The sequence below is a fragment of the Notamacropus eugenii genome, chromosome 2 (assembly GCF_028372415.1).
Source record: "Notamacropus eugenii isolate mMacEug1 chromosome 2, mMacEug1.pri_v2, whole genome shotgun sequence".
In the NCBI taxonomy this organism is placed as follows: domain Eukaryota; kingdom Metazoa; phylum Chordata; class Mammalia; order Diprotodontia; family Macropodidae; genus Notamacropus; species Notamacropus eugenii.
In genome coordinates, this window is record NC_092873.1 from 529,464,469 (window position 1) to 529,483,258 (window position 18,790).

An 18,790-nucleotide genomic window follows, 5' to 3' on the forward strand; every position below is an offset into this window, starting at 1 on the left:
TTAAAAATTATGGGACTACCTGAAAGCCATGACCAAAAAAAGAGCCTAGATATCATCTTTCATGAAATTATCAAGGAAAACTTACCTGAGATTCTAGAACCAGGGAACAAAATAAATATTGAAAGAATCCACCGATCACCTCCTGAAAGAAATCCAAAAGGAGAAACTCCTAGGAACATTGTAGCCAAATTCCAGAGTTCCCGGGTCAAGGAGAAAATATTGCAAGCAGCTAGAAAGAAACAATTTGAGTATTGTGGAAATATAATCAGGATAACACAAGATCTAGCAGCTTCCACATTAAGAGATCAAAGGGCATGGAATAGGATATTCCAGAAACCAAAGGAATTAGAACTAAAACCAAGAATCACCTACCCAGAAAAACTGAGTATAATACTTCAGGGGAAAAAAATGGTCTTTCAATGAAATAGAGGACTTTCAAGCATTCTTGATGAAAAGACCAGAGCTGAAAAGAAAATTTGACTTTCAAAAACAAGAATCAAGAGAAGCATGAAAAGGTAAAGAGGAAAGAGAAATCATAAAGGGCTTACTAAAGTTAAACTGTTTATATTCCTACATGGAAAGACAATATTTGTAACTCTTGAAACTTTTTTCAGTGTCTGGGTAGTTGGTGGGATTACACTCACACAGACACACACACAAATACACAGATACACACACACACACACACACACACACATATATATATATATAGAGAGAGAGAGAGAGCACAGTGTGAATTGAATAGGAGGGGATCATATCTAAAAAAATGAAATTATGGGGTGAGAGAGGAATATTTTGGGAGGAGAAAGGGAGAAATGGAATGGGGCAAATTATCTCTCATAAAAGAGGCAAGAAAAAGACTTTTCAATGGAGGGGAAAAGGGGGGAGATGAGAGAGAAAACACGAAGCTTATTCTCATCATATTTGACTCAAGTAAGGAATAAAATGCACCCTCATTTTGATATGAAAACCTATCTTACAATACAGGAAAGTGGGGGAGAAGGGAATAAGCAGGGTGGGGGGAATGGTGGAAGGGAGAGCAATAGGAGGAGGAAGCAATTGGAAATCAACACTTGAGGAGGGACAAGGTCAAACAAGAGAATAGAAGTAATGGGGGCAGGATAGGATGGAAGGAAATACAGTTAATCTTACACAACATGACTATTATGGAAGTCATTTGCAAAACTACACAGATATGGCCTATATTGAATTGCTTGTCTTCCCAATGGGGATGGGTGGGGAGGGAGGAAGCAAGGAAAGTTGGAACTCAAAGTTTTAGGAGCAACTGCTGAGTATTGTTCTTACATACAACTAGGAAATAAGAAATACAGGTAATGGGGTATAGAAATTTTTCTTGCCCTACAGGACAAAAGAGAAGATGGGGATAAGGGAAGGGAGGAATGTTAGAAGGGAGGGCAGATTGATGATAGTGGTAATTAGAATGCTCATCTTTTTTGGGGGGGAGGGGAGAAATGGGGTGAAAATTTGGAGCTCAAAATTTCATGGAAATGAATGTTGAAAACTTAAAACAAATAAATAAATTTTAAAAAGAGTCATTCAGTAAATACCTATTATGTGCCAGAAACTGTGCTATAAACTGAGATAACCTTTCATCTACACTGCCAGAATCTTATTTGTACATAGTTGTCTGCATGTTTTCTCTCCCATTAGACTTTGAGCTCTTTTAGAACAGGAACTGTTTTTCTTTTTCTTTTAACCTTTCTTTGTATCCCAAGGGTTTAGTACAGTGCCTAGCAGTCACTCAGTAAAGAGTTATTAAAAGCCTTCTGGTTTCCAGACACCATGCTCAGGGCTTTACAAATATTATCTACAATAATCTACAATAGCCCTGTGGGGTAGGTATGATTATTATCATCCCTGTTTTACAGTTGAGGAAATTTAGGTAAATAAAGGCTAAGTGCTTTAACCAGGGCCACACAGCTAGTAAGTGTCTGAACCTAGATTTGAACTCAGGTCTCCTTGACTCCAGGATTGGCACTCATTTCACTGTACCATTTATCTGCCTGTGCTGGAAAGGCAAAGAAAGATAAAAGATGGTTCATGTCCTAGAGAAGCTTCCAATCTAATGTGAAACAACATGTGAATGTGACTTCCAAAGAAGTCATATGCCCAACAAATGGGAAATAATCAACAAGTTACTAGATTTAAGGGGAATTAGAAAATCCATCCCACAGAAGGTAGGATTTTAGCTGGAACTTGAAAGAAGCACTCTCTAAATGCTTCTTTACTGACTGACTGGGGATATACAAGCAAACAAAAATAATCCTTGGTTTCAAAGAGCTTACACGGAGAAATATAGCATGTACAGAAATACTCTAATCTAAGGCATGGTGTGATGGTGCAGATTGGAGCAGCAGTTAGTGATGCAGGAAAATCTGAGAAGACAGAGAATTCTCACCGAGACCCATTAGGTAAGGCTCTGTGATAAGGAAGTATTGAGCAAGATATTCAAGGATGATAATGAGAGGGGGGAAGAACATCATCTAAATTTGCGGTTCAACTTCCTTTATTCACAGAGGTAAGAAATGAAATGTTGAGATCAAGCTACTGGGACCACTTAGATGAACAAGAGAAAGCATGAAGGGGCCTGAGTTGAAATAAGATGAGAAAAGCAGGGGGCATATGATGGAGGGCCTTTAATCTGAGTCTATAAGGTTGGGGGAGGGCACATAAGGAGGACTGTTGGGTGGCAGGGTGGAAGCCAGCCTGAGATTTAATTTTGAATACTGGAAACAACATCATTTTATCATGTGCAGGTGACTCTCCAAACCTAAACATGTGCTACAATTCCTTTTAAATAGTCTTAATGCTCAGTTTAAATAATTTTCGATCAATAACTAGTTGTTCCTTGCAGCACAATGGGTCATTAAGTGAGCTATTTCTGACAGGCTGTTAGAATAGAGTGAAATAAATATTTCGTGGTAACAAAAATATGATATAAGAAGCCCAATTAACCACAAGCAGAATGTTAAATTACAGGATTTTTTTTCCAGACCATTTAACGATGAAAGTCTGTTTTCCTTCTCAATTAAATTTCCATTTTCAACTTTGTGAGGTCTGTTACTGAAACTGAGAGTGTATGTGGAGATTCTTTTGTGTTTTCTCAAACTTTATTTGCAAACCAAGACAAGAAGCTGGGTTGATGGCTTCCATTATTTATAAGAACATGCAATTTAAACCAGTTAAGGAACACTCCTTACTTCTTGAAGTGACTTTTCTTTGAGAAATAGTTTGTATTCGAAGCTATGAATTGTCTTCAAAAAAAACAGATTTGCTTCTGGGATTGAGGCACTTAGAAATGGATCTAAGTCCATTTTCAGCCTTCTTATTCATGACACCTCCTGCTTCATGGAAAATAAGAGCCAATATTAATTGGTGGTGTGTGTGTGTGTGTGTGTGTATGTGTGTGTGTTTCTCCTTTGTGGTGTGAGAATAAGTGAGAACAATGAAATAGCCTTGGATAAGTCACTTCAAAGCAGTAATAGAAAATGTAAAAAGAAAATGAGCATCTTTTCTTTCCAGGACCATCTAATAGTAAGCACATGAACTAGAAAACTAAAGAGTTCTAAATCCTACCCATCCTTTCATTACTTCCCTGGACGCACACATACACACCTCTGAACAAGACAGTCTCCTCAGGATTTCTATTGTGCAGTCTCACCCTTCCTGAACCTAGAGCCTCACTTGCATTTGAGTAACTTTCTGAAAACAACAGAAATGGATTCAAAGCAAATCAGCAATCATTTATGAAGCACCTACTATGTGTCAGATATTGTCTTAAATTCTGGGGCTACAAAGAAAGGCAAAAATCATCACGATATCAAAAAACTCACACTCTAGTGGATGAAACACTAGATGAAACTAGATGAAACACTCAAACATAGCTCCCCAGAAAGTGACTCATAGCTCACAAATAGGGTTCACAGGTCTGTTTCCATGTCACTATCTCTGTCCAGGGTGCTGACATACACAAAAAAGGTTCATTGTAGCACTCTGCAATGATAAAATTAGTAAGATCTTTTCAGGAAACCTTTGGAGATCCAAGTTATAGAGAGGTACTTCTTTTGCTTAGATGTTGCTCAGGCTATCCTCCATAATTCTGATGAACTCCTTTGGCCAATACATTTCTTCCTGTTTAAAGCTTCACTTAATGCCAGTCTTTATTTCTGTATGAGAACATAACTCTATTTTTTTCAATTATAAACTCTGTGGAAATGTTCTTAAAGTATTGTTTCTTAAGCGTTCAAAACCATTGCCACTAGAATAATCTGTACATTTTCCTTAAAAAATATTTGAAACACTCCATACATGTTTGGATTGGGCTGTCGCTTAACCTCTATGGACCTCAACTGCCTCACTTATAAAATGAACAAGTTAAGCTAAATGAACAAATTAATCAATAAACAAGCTTTTACTAAACTCCTACTATATGTTGGGGACTATGCTAGATTGCACAAACATTCAGGCTACTCATATTTTGTTGGGGGAATAATCACCTTAATTGTTCTCTAAGGTCTCTTCAAATTCCAGATCCTGTGAAAACAGTGAATGTGAAGGAGAACTCCTTCTGGCATGTTTAAATCTTAAATGTCACAGCAAAGGCCCTGACCTCAGTGGTTCAGTGGAAGTTTGATTCCATTCAAGTTCATAGTCTCCAATGATGCAGCTTACAACCTATCCACACTTTCGAATCACTGAATTCTGGTAAGTTTAATTCATTTCAATTTAATCTAGCAAATTTGCATTCAATGCTTGCCATGGGGAAGTCTATGTTACATGCTGAGGTGACAAAAGAGAAACAAACTTTGGTCCCAAGGAGCTTATGTTACACTAGGAGGTTATGATACACTAAGGGATAAGAAAATGCAAAATTAAATGAAATAATTTCATAAGGGAGGTATTACTAATGTCTGGAGAGATCAGGAAAGGTCTCAAGTTGGGATGACACTGAAATGTGTTTTGAAGGAAATTAACAGTTATATAAGGTTGAAGTTATAAAGAAAGCATGTTACAGTAATGGAAGGCTAACTGCAGAAAAGGTACCAAAGTAGAAAATGGAATCTTATGCATGGAGGTGGGGGAGAGCTTATCCTGATTCTTTTCCAAATGCTAGCCAAGCCAGGAACACTTAGTAATTGTAACATACGGTGTCACAATTTGATTACTCCCTGCCCCCCACCCCCACCCCAGGCTTCACCTTCTAAGAGTTAGGAATTGCAAAACAATTTATTGGTGACATTTTCTCACACATACAATGCACTGACTTATTTGAGAAACATTAAGTATTGTGGAAAGAGTATGATCCTGGGCAATAGATTGGCACAGTCATTATTGTTCCAATAAGCATCCCATCTCATACACAGGGTGAGAGGTAAGACTATTTTTGTTCTATTTGAACAGTAGCAATCACACTTCTAATTAAAATGAGACACTCAATTGCTTTCTAAATGATTTTGCCAACTTCATTAATTCATAGTGATTAGCTCCTCTTATAATATTTAGTAATTTAAGAAGACGTGCTAAATTACCAAATATGGCAGGGGGAGTTGCTTGTAGGGTTCATATTTCTCTAAACACAGAACAATACTTTATACCAACTTTGTCCAAAGTAAGAACTCTGTCAGGCAGCAAGTTACATGGGATGAACAGTGTACAGCCTTATTTTTCATAGTAACTTCATAGAAGTAAAACTCCAGAGACTTCCCTGATATATTGTATTTGAGAGACATTGTAAAAGAAATTCTTGACAACTGGCCAATAGAATAGACTTACTCCAGTACTCTAAGGGATCTGTCTGTGACCTCCTTCATGTCAGTCAGTCTTCTGAATAGTGATACAGATCAGCCCATCCTGTGAAACTCTTAATGCTGACCTCCCCTAGGTATACCACCCAACATTCTGGGGAACTTTATTGAGTTTGCATGATACCAAGAGAATACTGGTGGGATAGGGGCTGTAAAAAAACTCCCACCCTTGTGTGTGTGTGTGTGTGTGTGTGTGTGTGTGTGTGTGTTTTGATTTCATTTGTGTAAGAACTGCTGGTGAGAAAAGAAAAACCTCAACTTTCAACTTATGAACACTGACAAGCATTCTGTAATGTATGATCTTTTAAAATAGATATTTCTTGCTAGTTTTTAAAAAATTTACCTAGATTTCCCCATGTATTCCTCCCTGCTCAAAGAATTATTCCTTATAAGAAAGAATGTTTTGAAAAAGAGATAGAATGTTGTTATTTTTTTCTAATTCAGTAATTGTTTGGGAGCAAATTAATTGGGATGGCACTGAATGTACAAATTAGTTTGGGTAAAATTGTCATTTTTTATTATATTGACCTTGCCTACCCATGAATAGCATTTAATATTTCTCCATTTATTTAAATCTAATTTTATTGCATAATTTTTAAAAATAATTTTATATAGTTCCTGGGTTTGTTTTGTGGGTGTATTCATGATTATTTTATACTGTCCAGAGTTATTTTAAATGCAGTGGGTTTTTTTTTTTACCATCTCTTCTTGCATATTTTTGTTTGTGATATATAAGAATGTTGTGGATTTACTTTATATCCTGCTACTTTGCTAAAATTATTAATTATTTCAATTAACTTTTCAACTGAGTCTTTGGAATTCTCCAAGAATATGATCATATTATTTGTAAAAGAGATAGTTTTATCTCATCTTTTCTTATTTTGATTATTTCAATTTCTTTTTCTTATTGCTAGATTTCCAGTGTCATATTGAATAATATTGTTGATAATGGACATCCTTGTATCACACTTGATCTTACTGAGGCCTCTAATTCATTCCCATTATCCTTGTTGATGGTTTGGGATAAATGTATTTTTAAAGGATTTAAGGAAAATCCATTTATACCAAAACTTTCAAGTGCTCTAAATAATTGTTGGGCTTTATCAAAAGTTTTCCTGCATCTATTGATATGATCATATGATTTTTAAGAAACACTGTAGTTATTGGAGTAATTAATTATGTTAATAGGTTTTCTTGGGCAATGTTCCACATACAACAACTTTCAAACTCTCTCTACTGCTCCCAATGTATAAATTCACGTGTCTTCGCACATTGCCTCTTTGAGGTCAAGCTTTTCCTTCATAATTTCACACCATTCATTTTCAGTAGTTTCATGATGGTTGCTCTTATTACTTACTTTGTTGAAGCCATACTATTTTCCTGGTTCTGCTTACTTAATTTTGTTTCAATTAATGTAAATTTTCCCAAGTTTCTTTCAGCATATTTGTTGTTTCTTACAGCACAGTAATATTCCCAGTTGATTGGACATCTGTTTATAGTCCTTGCCTGACAATTCATTGGTTGTGCCATGCTAACTTTCAGTAGGAAAGTTTTAGTGATGTCTAAAGCTGAAATGGGTTACTACTATAGATGGAGATGGTAATTTGGTATATGCCAGAGCTGATTTTTAAAGTATGAGCATTTAAACCTGCAACATCAGGTAATGCTACAAATTAGGGCTTGATTTATTGCTGTGCTGATCATCTAGACTTATGAAAGTGATGGAGAAAATGGTAATGAGGGAGATTAAATTTAAAGCATGTCATGGTTGTATCCTCTCTCTTCCAGAACTAGTTAAATATTTACCCACACACCACTGGTTGGAATCATAGAATATTAGAGCAGAAAATGCCAACTTTATTCTAGAAGATAAAATGGAAATCGTTAGAGGGAACATACTTTGTCAAGGTAATGCAGTCCTTTTTGGCTGAGGTAGAATTTTTTTTTTTATTTAACTTTTAACATTTATTTTCACAAAATTTTGGGTTACAAATTTTCTCCCCTTTTATCCCCTCCCCCCCCACACCCAAGCATTCTAGTTGCCCCTGTGACCAATCTGCTCTCTCCTCTATCCTCCCTCCCTGCCCTTGTCTCCATCTTCTCTTTTGTCCTGTAGGGCCAGATAGCTTTCTTAACCCTTTAACCTGTATTTCTTATTTCCCAGTAGTAAGAACATTACATTTGATCCTAATACTTTGAGTTCCAACTTCTTTAGCTCCCTCCCTCTCCACCCCTTCCCCTTGGAAGACAAGCAATTCAATATAGGCCAAATCTGTGTAGTTTTGCAAATGATTTCCATACTAGTTGTGTTGTATAGGACTAACTATATTTCCCTCCATCCTATCCTGTCCCCCATTACTTCTATTCTCTTAAGATCCTTTCCCTCCCCATGAGTGTTGACCTCGGATTGCATTCTCCTCCCCATGCCCTCCCCTCCATCCTCCCCCCCCCTGCTTGTGCCCCTGTCCCCCACTCTCTTGTATTATGAGATAGGTTTTCCTATCAAAATGAGTGTGCATTTTATTCTTTCCTTTTGTGGAATGTGATGAGAGTAGACCTCATGTTTTTCTCTTGCCTCCCCTCTTTATCCCTCCACTAACAAGTCTTTTGCTTGCCTCTTTTATGAGAGATAATTTGCCCCATTCAACTTCTCCCTTTCTCCTCCCAATATTTCTCTCTCATTGCTTGATTTCATTTTTTTTTAAAGATATGATCCCATCCTCTTCAATTCACTCTGTGCACTCTGTCTCTGTGTATGTGTGCGTGTGTGCATGTGTATGTATGTACTCCCACCCAGTACCCAGATACTGAAATGTTTCAAGAGTTACAAATATTGTCTTTCCATGTAGGAATGTAAACAGTTCAACTTTTGTAAGTCCCTTATGACTTCTCTTTGCTGTTCATCTTTTCATGGTTCTCTTCATTCTTGTGTTAGAAAGTCAAATTTTCTTTCCAGTTCTGGTCTTTTCATCAAGAAAATTTGAAAATCCTCTATTTCATTGAAAGACCATTTTTTTCTCCTGAAGTATTATACTCAGTTTTGCTGGGTAGGTGATTCTTGGTTTTAGTCCTAGTTCCTTTGACTTCTGGAATATCCTATTCCATGCCCTTTGATCCCTTAATGTAGAGGGTGCTAGATCTTGTGTTATCCTGATTGTATTTCCACAATACTTGAATTGTTTCTTTCTAGCTGCTTGCAATATTTTCTCTTTCACCTGGGAATTCTGGAATTTGGCCACAATGTTCCTAGGAGTTTCTCTTTTTGGATCTCTTTCATGCAGTGTTCTGCGGATTCCTTGAATATTTATTTTGCCCTCTGGTTCTAGAATCTCAGGGCAGTTTTCCTTGATAATTTCATGGAAGATGATGTCTAGGCTCTTCTTTTGATCATGGTTTTCAGGTAGTCCCAGAATTTTTACATTGTCTCTCCTGATTCTATTTTCCAGGTCAGTTGTTTTTCCAATAAGATATTTCACATTATCTTCCATTTTTCGAATCTTCTCGCTATGTTCTGTGATATCTGTCTTTCTCATAAAGTCCTTAGCGTCCATCTGTACCATTCCAGTTTTGAAAGATCTATTTTCTTCAGTGAGCTTTTGAATCTCCTTTTCCATTTGGCTAATTCTGCTTTTGAAAGCATTCTTCTTCTCATTGGCTTTTTGAACCTCTTTTGCCAATTGAGTTAGGCTAGTTTTCAAGGTGTTAATTTCTTCAACATTTTTTTTGGTTCTCCTTTAGCAGGGAGCTGATCTGCTTTTCATGCTTCTCTTTCATCCCTCTCATTTCTCTTCCCAGTTTTTCCTCCACCTCTCTAACTTGATTTTCAAAATTCTTTTTGAGCTCTTCCATGGCCTGAGCCCATTGGGTGGGCTGGGGCACAGAATCCTTGATTTCTGTGTCTTTGCCTGATGGTAAGCATTGTTCTTCCTCATCAGAAAGGAAGGGAGGAAGTGTCTTTTCTCCGAGAAAGTACCCTTCAATAGTTTTATTTCTTTTCCCTTTTCTGGGCATTCTCTCCAGCCAGTGGCTTGACCTTTGAATATTCTCCTCACACCCACCTCACCTCCTGATCCTCCCAGCCAGCGTTTGGGGACTGAGATTCAAATGCTCCTTCCTGCCTTAGGACTTTTGGCGGGGGCAGGGCTGCTATTCAGTGTGAGAATTAAGTTCAGATGGTCAGGTCAGGGCAGGGCCGCCTCTCAGGCACAGTTCCCTCAGGGGGTTTATGCACAGACCTTCCACAATGGATCCAGGCTCCCACCCGCTTGGGGAGCCCCTGTCTGCAGCCACCTCTCAGCTTCTATCTCCCGGGGGGGCCCGAGCCATGGGGACACCCCACTCCCCTCTCGACCCGCCAAAGAGACTCTCTCACCGATCCTCGTCACCTGTGGGTGGGTGGCCTTGTGCCGCTGCTGGATATCCCGTCCCTGAAGCCTGCTCAGATCTGTACCTCTTGGAGCCCCGGCTGCCGCAGGTCTGGACTGGGCTCCGCTCTGCAGCGCGACAGACCTTTTGCGAGAGGTTTGCAGGTCCTTCTGTGGGTGGAGGGACCCGCGTGACCGCTGGAGATCCCGTCCCCGTAGCCCTCTCGGATCTTTTCCTCACAGTGTCGCGGCTGCTGCAGGGCTGCCCTCTGCTCCCAGTCCCGGCGCCCAGTCCACAGCGTGAAGGACCCCCCGCGAGAGGTTTTCAGGTCTCTCTGGAACAGAAATCTCCCTCGCTCCAATATTCCATGGCCTCTGGGTGCAGAATTCACCGTGAGTTGGTCCCCTCTAGCCGTTCTGTGGGTTGTGGGTTCGGAGCTATGTGAATGTGCGTCTTTCTACTCCGCCATCTTGGCTCCGCCTCTGAGGTAGAATTTAAGTCTACAACTCCTGTATTCCAGTTCTCTTTCTTGTGCCCTTTCTAGTATAAAAACTCTCAGTAGTGATTTTTTTTAAAAAACAAAGATAGATGCCCACTTGTTGGAAATGTCAAATGCATTGAGGTTGGCGTCATTGATTTTAGATGTTCCTTCCAGCTTGAATATCTGAAGTTCATGGGTTGTATGAATTAAGAGACCTGTCTCTTTTCCCTATCACTGGCTGGTCTTTAGGGCATGTAGAAAGTTGGCTGTCTGTGGTGCATTGCTGGCTGGGATGACCCTGCATCTCAATAACTCCCATAAAGTTCCCCTGTTCTCTTTATACTTGATGTGCTGGCCGTAATTGTGTATAATTAGCATATTCTGCACGATAATGTTGCCAATATCATTGTCTTTTTCTCAGTCTAGGACACAATACATAGATTTCACCCAAATCCCAAGGTCTTCATGGGAACTAAAGTCTACAGCATAACCCCAGCATACATACATTGACACTTTTACAAAGCTCTTTCATCATGGACTCTCTGAATTGGAAAGGAGCTCAGAAACGAAGGCCAACACATGTAAAACAATTCCAAAACACTACATGGCCATGAGTAATTAAGGGTTTCCTTCAATTAATTAAACACTGCTTCATAATGATCTCCATTTTTTGTCATTTAATATGATAGGATACACACCTTCATTTTAAATAACATTGGAATGGTACATGAAACCAAGGCAATAAACATTCACTGAGAACCTATAAATGTATGAGAAACTGTGCAGGATACATAGAAGTGCTAGACACTGTCCCTCCTCTCAAGGAGTTTATAATCTAAAATGTGGAAAATTAAATGGCAGTGGAAAATTGAAATCAGAAAATGAGGCCTGAGAAGGACCTTTAAGTTTATACATGGGGAAACTGGCAGCCAAAGAGTTTAAGTAAAATTTTCAGGTTCATATGGGTAGTAAGCAGGCAGCTGGAATTCATACACAAGCCAAATCTACCATTCTCTCCACTGACCCTTAATGCCTCATAAGATATAGGTAAAGAAATGGCACAAAGTGCTGTCTAGTTAATTGTCCCATCAATCCTATAGGTAATAATTTCTGTGGAAGCAGAATGGTCTGTCAAAGGTGGGGAACCTGCAGTCTCAAGGTCACATGCAGCCTTCTAGGTCCTGGTGTGTGGGCTTTGGACTGAGTCCAAGATTTGCAGAACAAATCTTTTTATTAAGGGGATTTGTTCTGTGAAGTTTGGAATCAGTCAAAAGGCTGCACTTGAGGACCTAGAGGCCACATAAAGTATTGAGCCTGCAGGTTCCCCACCCCTGGTCTAGCTAAAAGGCCTGATTTTAAGGAGCAGCTTTGAGAATAGATGTGTCTGAGACTGGGAAAACCATCTTGTCTCTCTCTACTTCTTTCTCCTCATCTGTGTAATGGAACTAACAATACTCCATTTAATTACCCTATAGAACTTCTGTAAGAGAAGTTCTTGCAAACATCGTGTTCTCTATGGTGGTCATAGAAGCACGTGGAGCAGCTAAGTGGTGCAGTGGATAGGGCACCAGTTCTGGAGTCAGGAGGAGCTGAGTTCAAATCTCACCTCAGACACTTGACACTCACTAGCTGTGTGACCTTGGGTAAGTCACTTAACCCCAATTGCCTCATCCTGGGTCATCTCCAGTCATCCTGATGAATATCTGGTCACTGGATTCAGATGGCTCTGGAGGAGAAGTGAGGCTGGTGACCTGCACAGCCCTCCCTCCCTCAAAACAAAGTCAAGTATAAGTCATGTCATTATTTCTCTGGTGGCATGGTCTTCTTCAGCAACGAAGGACGAACACACATAGAAGCAGCCTAACTCAATGCGAGCATTGGTCTTGGAGTCAGGAAGACATCCTTTGGTACCCGACTCCAATACTTACCAGGTGTGTGACTCCAGGAAAGTCATTTAACCCCTCTAAATCTGAGTTTCCTCATGTGTAACTGGATCAATGAAATTGATTGGATCAAATGAAATGACATAAGTAAAATGAATAATTAATAGTTACATACATGCTAAGATTTTGATCATTCAGTCATTTCAGTTATGTCCAGCTCATTGTGATCTTACTTGGGGTTTTCTTAACAAAGGTCCTGAAGTGATTTGCTATTTCTTTTTCTAGCTCACTTTACAGATGAAGAAACCGAGGTAACAGGGATAAGTGACTTACCCAGGGTCACACAGTTAATAAGTGTCTGAGGCCAGATTTAAACTTAAGTCTTCCTAACTCCATGCCCAGCACTCTATCCACTGTACCACCTAGCTGCTCAACCACACTAAGCTCTTTATTATTATTGTCTCATGTGATCTTCACTATGATTCTCCCCATTTTACAGATGAGGAAAGGAGGCAAACAGAGACTACATGACTTGTCCAGGGATACATAGCTAATGAATGTCTGAAACTGGATTTGAACTAAGGTCTTCATGACTCCAGGCCCAGCAGTCTGTCTCCTGTTCCACGTAACTGCTGCAGACTGATCTGAAACCTTAATGTAAATGTGAACACCAGCTGTCAATATTCTGAAGATGAAGAATTCTCTCTTCATTTTGGCCAAGAAAGTTGTGGGGTTTTGTTGTTTGTTTGTTTGTTTGTTTTTGTGAAGCACCCATGAACTAGGTCAGCCTTGAGGAATTCAGATTGGTGGGAAGCACAAAGAAGACCGCGATTCACCAAGTTGAATAGCGCAGGCAAACGCTTACGCGACTAGATCAAAGGATAAAACCACTGATAAGGATTGCTTTTTGACTGAGAGTGAGGTTACTCCATGAACCTTCTTGGGAGCAGAGATTTAAGGTTGTAATGAACCCCAAGGTCATCATTTAATGGTGAAAAAACTGTGTCCCTGAGCATAAATGACTTACCCAACTTCATTCCGATACTAATTGGCAGAACTGGAATCCAGGGCCTTAGGTCCTTAGCCTCCAGGTCCACAATGCTTTCCTTATTATGTGCTGTTTCTGCTGCTGCTGTTTTACAGAGACTGGCTAAAAAATCCAAAAGGGGCCCAGGGGTGACTTTTGTTTGTCACCGATCTGAGATGGAATTCCAGGCCATTGGACACCACCATCTGCTAGCTGATGACTTGAAAACCATTTATTCTCATTGAAATAAAACATTTTCAGTTCCTGTCCCAAAAACCCTATAAGTTTTCTGTTTTAAAATACTGCTTGAAATATAGTGATTTGTCTTCAAAGACATCGGCTCTTTCAGAAAGCAGTCTGTGCCAGAGGCGATTATTTTTTATTGCAGACTGCCAGGGAAGTCCTGAAGGGGAGTCGTGGACAGCATGGAAATTCCAAAGACACCCAGGCAGTAACAGCTGATGGCTGATAAAAAATCAGACCATGATGTAAAAGTTGTCATTGATTCCTTCAGTCATTTGGTAGCATTTATTATGCACCTACTATGTGCTAGTCACTGTGCTAGACCCTGAGGTGCAAAGAATAAATAAATGGTAAGCAAAAGGTTGATTTAGCTGTGACTGTATACCAAGGTCCATGCTAGGCAGTGGGGGAAACATCCATGAAAAATGAGATGGTGCTTGACCTCAAAAAGCTTGTAGCCTAATAATGGTAAATTATTCAGGACTGGGAAAGTAGTGTCTCTGGAGTCAAAGGGTTGTTGAGTTGACCCATAACTCAGTCAATTTCCATGCTCTTTTTAAGAAGTATGCAGAAAGCATGGACCAGGTTTGCCAATACATTTCATAAGATCATTGTTTTTGAACCCTCCTCTTCTTCTGAGGGCACATATCAATAGGAATACTTCCCCAAATTGAGCACACCTGACCCAGGTTTTACGTAGGCCCTTGGTCATATCATAGCATTCATGTGACTAACCAATTCCAGAGCAAGGGGATGAGGCATATGGACAGCAGCAAGGCAAGGGCAAAATGGCCAGAGGGATGATTGGATAACTTTGAAAGCTTGCTCTAGTCTGAGAGTCTGCAGCTGGCTGGTTCATAGAATCACAGAATTTGACAGGTGGAAGGGACTTCAGTGGACCTCATAGTGGGTGAGTTGAAGCTGAGCTCACCAACTCACCTACGGACACCTCAGTTCCAGGTCAGGCTTCCCAGAACTGATTAGATGTCTGTAACTCCTAAGGCCTGGGACATTGTTCTGGTGTCCTGTGGTCTAGTCTGGAGGTACTATACAGGAGGGCTAGGAGGAAAGGAGGGGAGTGGCAGGATGAATAGCTTGGCAGAATTATAAAATGTCTCCAGTCCCAAGAAACTTGGTCCAATGAGGAGTGCTGGAAATACTTCTTAGGGGATGGTACCTGAATGGAACCTTAAAGAAGAAGAGGTGAACAGCAAATGTCTTGCAGGGAGCAACTTGGAGAAAAGCATTGAGGCAGGAAATGAAATGCTGAGTACAGAGAACAGCAAACAGACCAGTTTGCCTGAAGTGTCAATTGTGTGAAAGGACTAATGTGTAATGAAGTCTGGAAAGGTGGATAGATAGAAGCCAGCTTCTGAAGCACTTCATATGCCAAGGTAAGAAACTTGCCTTTTATTTTAGAGGAAGTAGGGAGCCATGGATGATTTTTAACACAGGGGAGAGACGTTCAGACGTGTGACCTAGGAGCATGATTCTTGTATTGTATTTATCATATCAGAACACAACACAACACAAATTAAACAAGTGATCATACAAACTCTGCTTGAAGACCTCCAACTTGAGGACTTCATTACCCGCAAGACAGTCAGCTTCATTTTGGGATAGCACTAATTGTTAGGAAGTGCATCTTTAAATTTCCCTTGAATTTTCCTCTTTGCTGCCTCATTGCTGAATGGCACATTTTTATTCCCCCTTAGGTGGGGATTAGGTACTTGAACATCCCTTAGGTACTTGAAGCCAGAATCTATTCTCCTACAATGTGTACAGTCCTTTGGGGGTGTATGGGGTATTCAAGGAGGACCACCATCTCTAGTGTGAGGGCTTGCTGGGCCCTTTTCAGAGCTGCTCATCCACCTTTAGTATCTACTTGGCACTCCACTTTAATCTGTGCCCCCAATAAACATGCACAATAGCATCTAGCCACATCCTAGTAAACTTTTTCAGCTGCCGTGCTAAGCCAAGTTGAGGGGAATAGATGGGTTTCAAAGCCTTTGGAGAGTTAGGGAGGTGTTTACTGCAAGTGTGTGTCATCCCCCAAAATCATTCTACTGAACTAGAAAAAAAACAATACAAAATCCAATTTGTTCCACTGATTCAATGAAGTTTAATTATTCTAGTATCAAATGAGTTAACAGATGAATAATTATTTTCTGACCTTAAACTGCCACGTGAAAGTCAGATGCCATCGTTGTCATTAATCTTTTCACAAAAGGACAGAATATGAGTCTTGGATGACCAGTCGTACATTACCACTTGCTTTTCTACTGTTCAGTCACTTTTAATCATGCCCTTTGTTGTTTGGGGTTTTCTTGAAAAGATACTGGAGTGATTTACAATTTCCTTCTCCAGATCATTTTCCAGAAGAGGATACTGAGACAAATGGGGTGACACAGTTGGTAAGTTTTTGAGGCCAGATTTGAATTCAGATCTTCAAGACTTCAGACCCAGAACTCTATCTATTGTGCCACCTAGCTGCCCTATTGTTCACTAACTGTCTCAAACAATGACACGTTCTTGAATTTTGTTATGATTAAGGTTATACTCACTGGATTATGCTTTGTAATTTCCATACTTTTCCCTCTAAAAATGAGATTTGTTCATCTCCAGTACTGCAGTGCCTCTGGCACTCCCTAGAAGGTACAGCAGAAAGGGCACTGGACCTGTAGTCTAGAAGATGACATCAAATGCAGCCTCAGACACTTACATGAGCTGTGTGATGCTGAGCACATCTATTTGCACATGTTTGGCTCAGTTTCTTCCACTGGAAAACATGGATAATAATAGCACCTACCTCTCATGCTTGTTGAGAGGATCAAATGAGATAATACTTATAAAGCACTTATCATGGTACCTGGCACATAGCAGGTGGTAGCTATGATGATAATGATTTTTCAGATATTAGTGCTAACAACTCAGCAATCACCTAAACCAGTGCTTTCAGTGTTCAAGGGCTTGATCCATGTCAGCCAGTGGCTTGAATTCATCAGAAGCTGTAAGGTGGTTTCTTAGCATCTCTTTCCTTATCTGAGGTATCAACTCTGGCCAGTTTTATTTTGCTCTTTCCAGCCCAAAGGCTCTTCTTTCTTGCAGAGAAAATGGAAACAGAATCAGAGTTGAGCAGTTCTGCCTTCTCTGTTCTCAATGAGTGTCATCCCTTCTCTCAGGAGCAGAGGCCTGATACTGTCTTTCCTTCTCCTTGCCCCAATGGGGCTCAATTACACCAAATCAAACAGAACTCACTTTTTGCTGTCCTCCAGGTTCAGCTTTCTAATGTTTGTACTCTTGATATTATATTTAGGAGACTGTTCTTTGCTTCCCACTTCCACCTTCTATGCAAACATTGGTTATTAAGTATCCTTTGCATTCACAGTCCTTTCTTCAGAAAACTCCCATTTTTCCTACTCATTAGTATTCTGTCTCTTTGTGTTCTCAGAATTTCATTCTTAAGAGTTTTCCATCTATCTTCTGGTGATATCTATTGAATTTTTGTCTAGAGAATCCTACTTAGCCTTCTTCCAAACCCACTGAAACTGACTTTCTGAAAGTCCAAAGTTGCGTATCATTAGGTAGCTTCCTTTTCTTTCCCCTTCTACCACAAACTTCAGGAGAAAATTGTTCTTTTTTCTTCATAGGTTCCAAAGATTTCTACCCAATGAGTCAATTTCTTCTTGGTTGGAAGAATCAAACCCAGAATATAATTCCTCCTTAATTCATTCCACTAACCATTGAAGGATGAAATTATTATCAAAGCAAGTCATAAAATGATTAGTTATCATACTTTTGATAAAGAGGGTGTCCCAGCAGAATCTGGATAATTGAAGCCCCTCCCCCATTGATACTATATCGTGCCTCTAGGCCTGATGTGATCTACTTCCCAAACTCCTTAGACAGTTCCTCTTTCTCTCCAGGTGGACTGGAGTATACTCTGATAAGAAAATCGCTTTTCTCTTATCCTCTACTGATTTTCATTCACATGTCCCACATACTGTTAGCAGTCTGATTTGCTGATTTCCTAAAAAGCCATACCTTTTTTGAAGGAAACAATGTAGTTCTATTGCCATAATTCACATACCTTTGCATATGATTTAAGTTAAGTAAAAATGGCCTGTCTAAAGGGTATATTTAATTCATAAAACATATAGTTCAAACATTCACTATGAAATTTCACAAATGTTTTCCCAAAGTTGTAGAATTTAACTTCTTTCTACTTAGAGTTTTCTCTTAGATTTTTAAAAACTTGATCCTTTATATTCCAGTGATCCTAATGATATCCCATTACAAAGGCAAGTAGAGTACTGTATGTTTTTTATTCTAATTTTTTTATTCATGAAAATTTCAACAAAACACGGTTTATTGTCAGTCAACAAATCTGTCTATGAACTATGAAAAACAGAAACTTTCTCAATGAGACTGACTGCAACTGAAAATATACATTAATTTTCAAAACTATATGCAACCCCTAAAATATGAAATAATAGTCTCTATTAATAAGTAAGTACTTAAATCCCACTATTGGGCCAACTTTAGCAGGAAAATGAATTTTCCTTAGTCTGTTACAATTTTTATTAACATAAAAATGCACATATGCTGTAATTCACTTGAATGTTTCTTTTTAAACTACTGACCAACATCTATAAAGTTCCTGTACAAATGTGAAAAATTGATGCATGCTAAGAAGACCGTAACTTAAGATGCAATGCTACCTACCCCCTTTCATATGCTATACCTTAGAATAAAATGGAGTCATCCAGTAGCACATTGCCATCATAGATCCTATTCCACCCAGTTCTAGTGATACATATGAGGACAAATTTGCCTCTTAGCATTGTATCTAATGCCTCTTGATCGTTGGATAAACTTTGTGAATTGTTTAGTTCAGCTTGCTCTAGTGATTGGCCAATCCCTTTTTTGGATTTTCTCTTCTGTGAGCTGGATATCTCAACTCATT

At 39.4% G+C, this 18,790-nt stretch overlaps 1 pseudogene; it reads left to right on the plus strand.

Moving 5' to 3' along the window:
- The first annotated feature begins 2,356 nt into the window (after positions 1–2,356).
- Positions 2,357–18,790, plus strand: part of LOC140523249 (claudin domain-containing protein 1 pseudogene) — a 115,126-nt pseudogene continuing 98,692 nt past the window's right edge.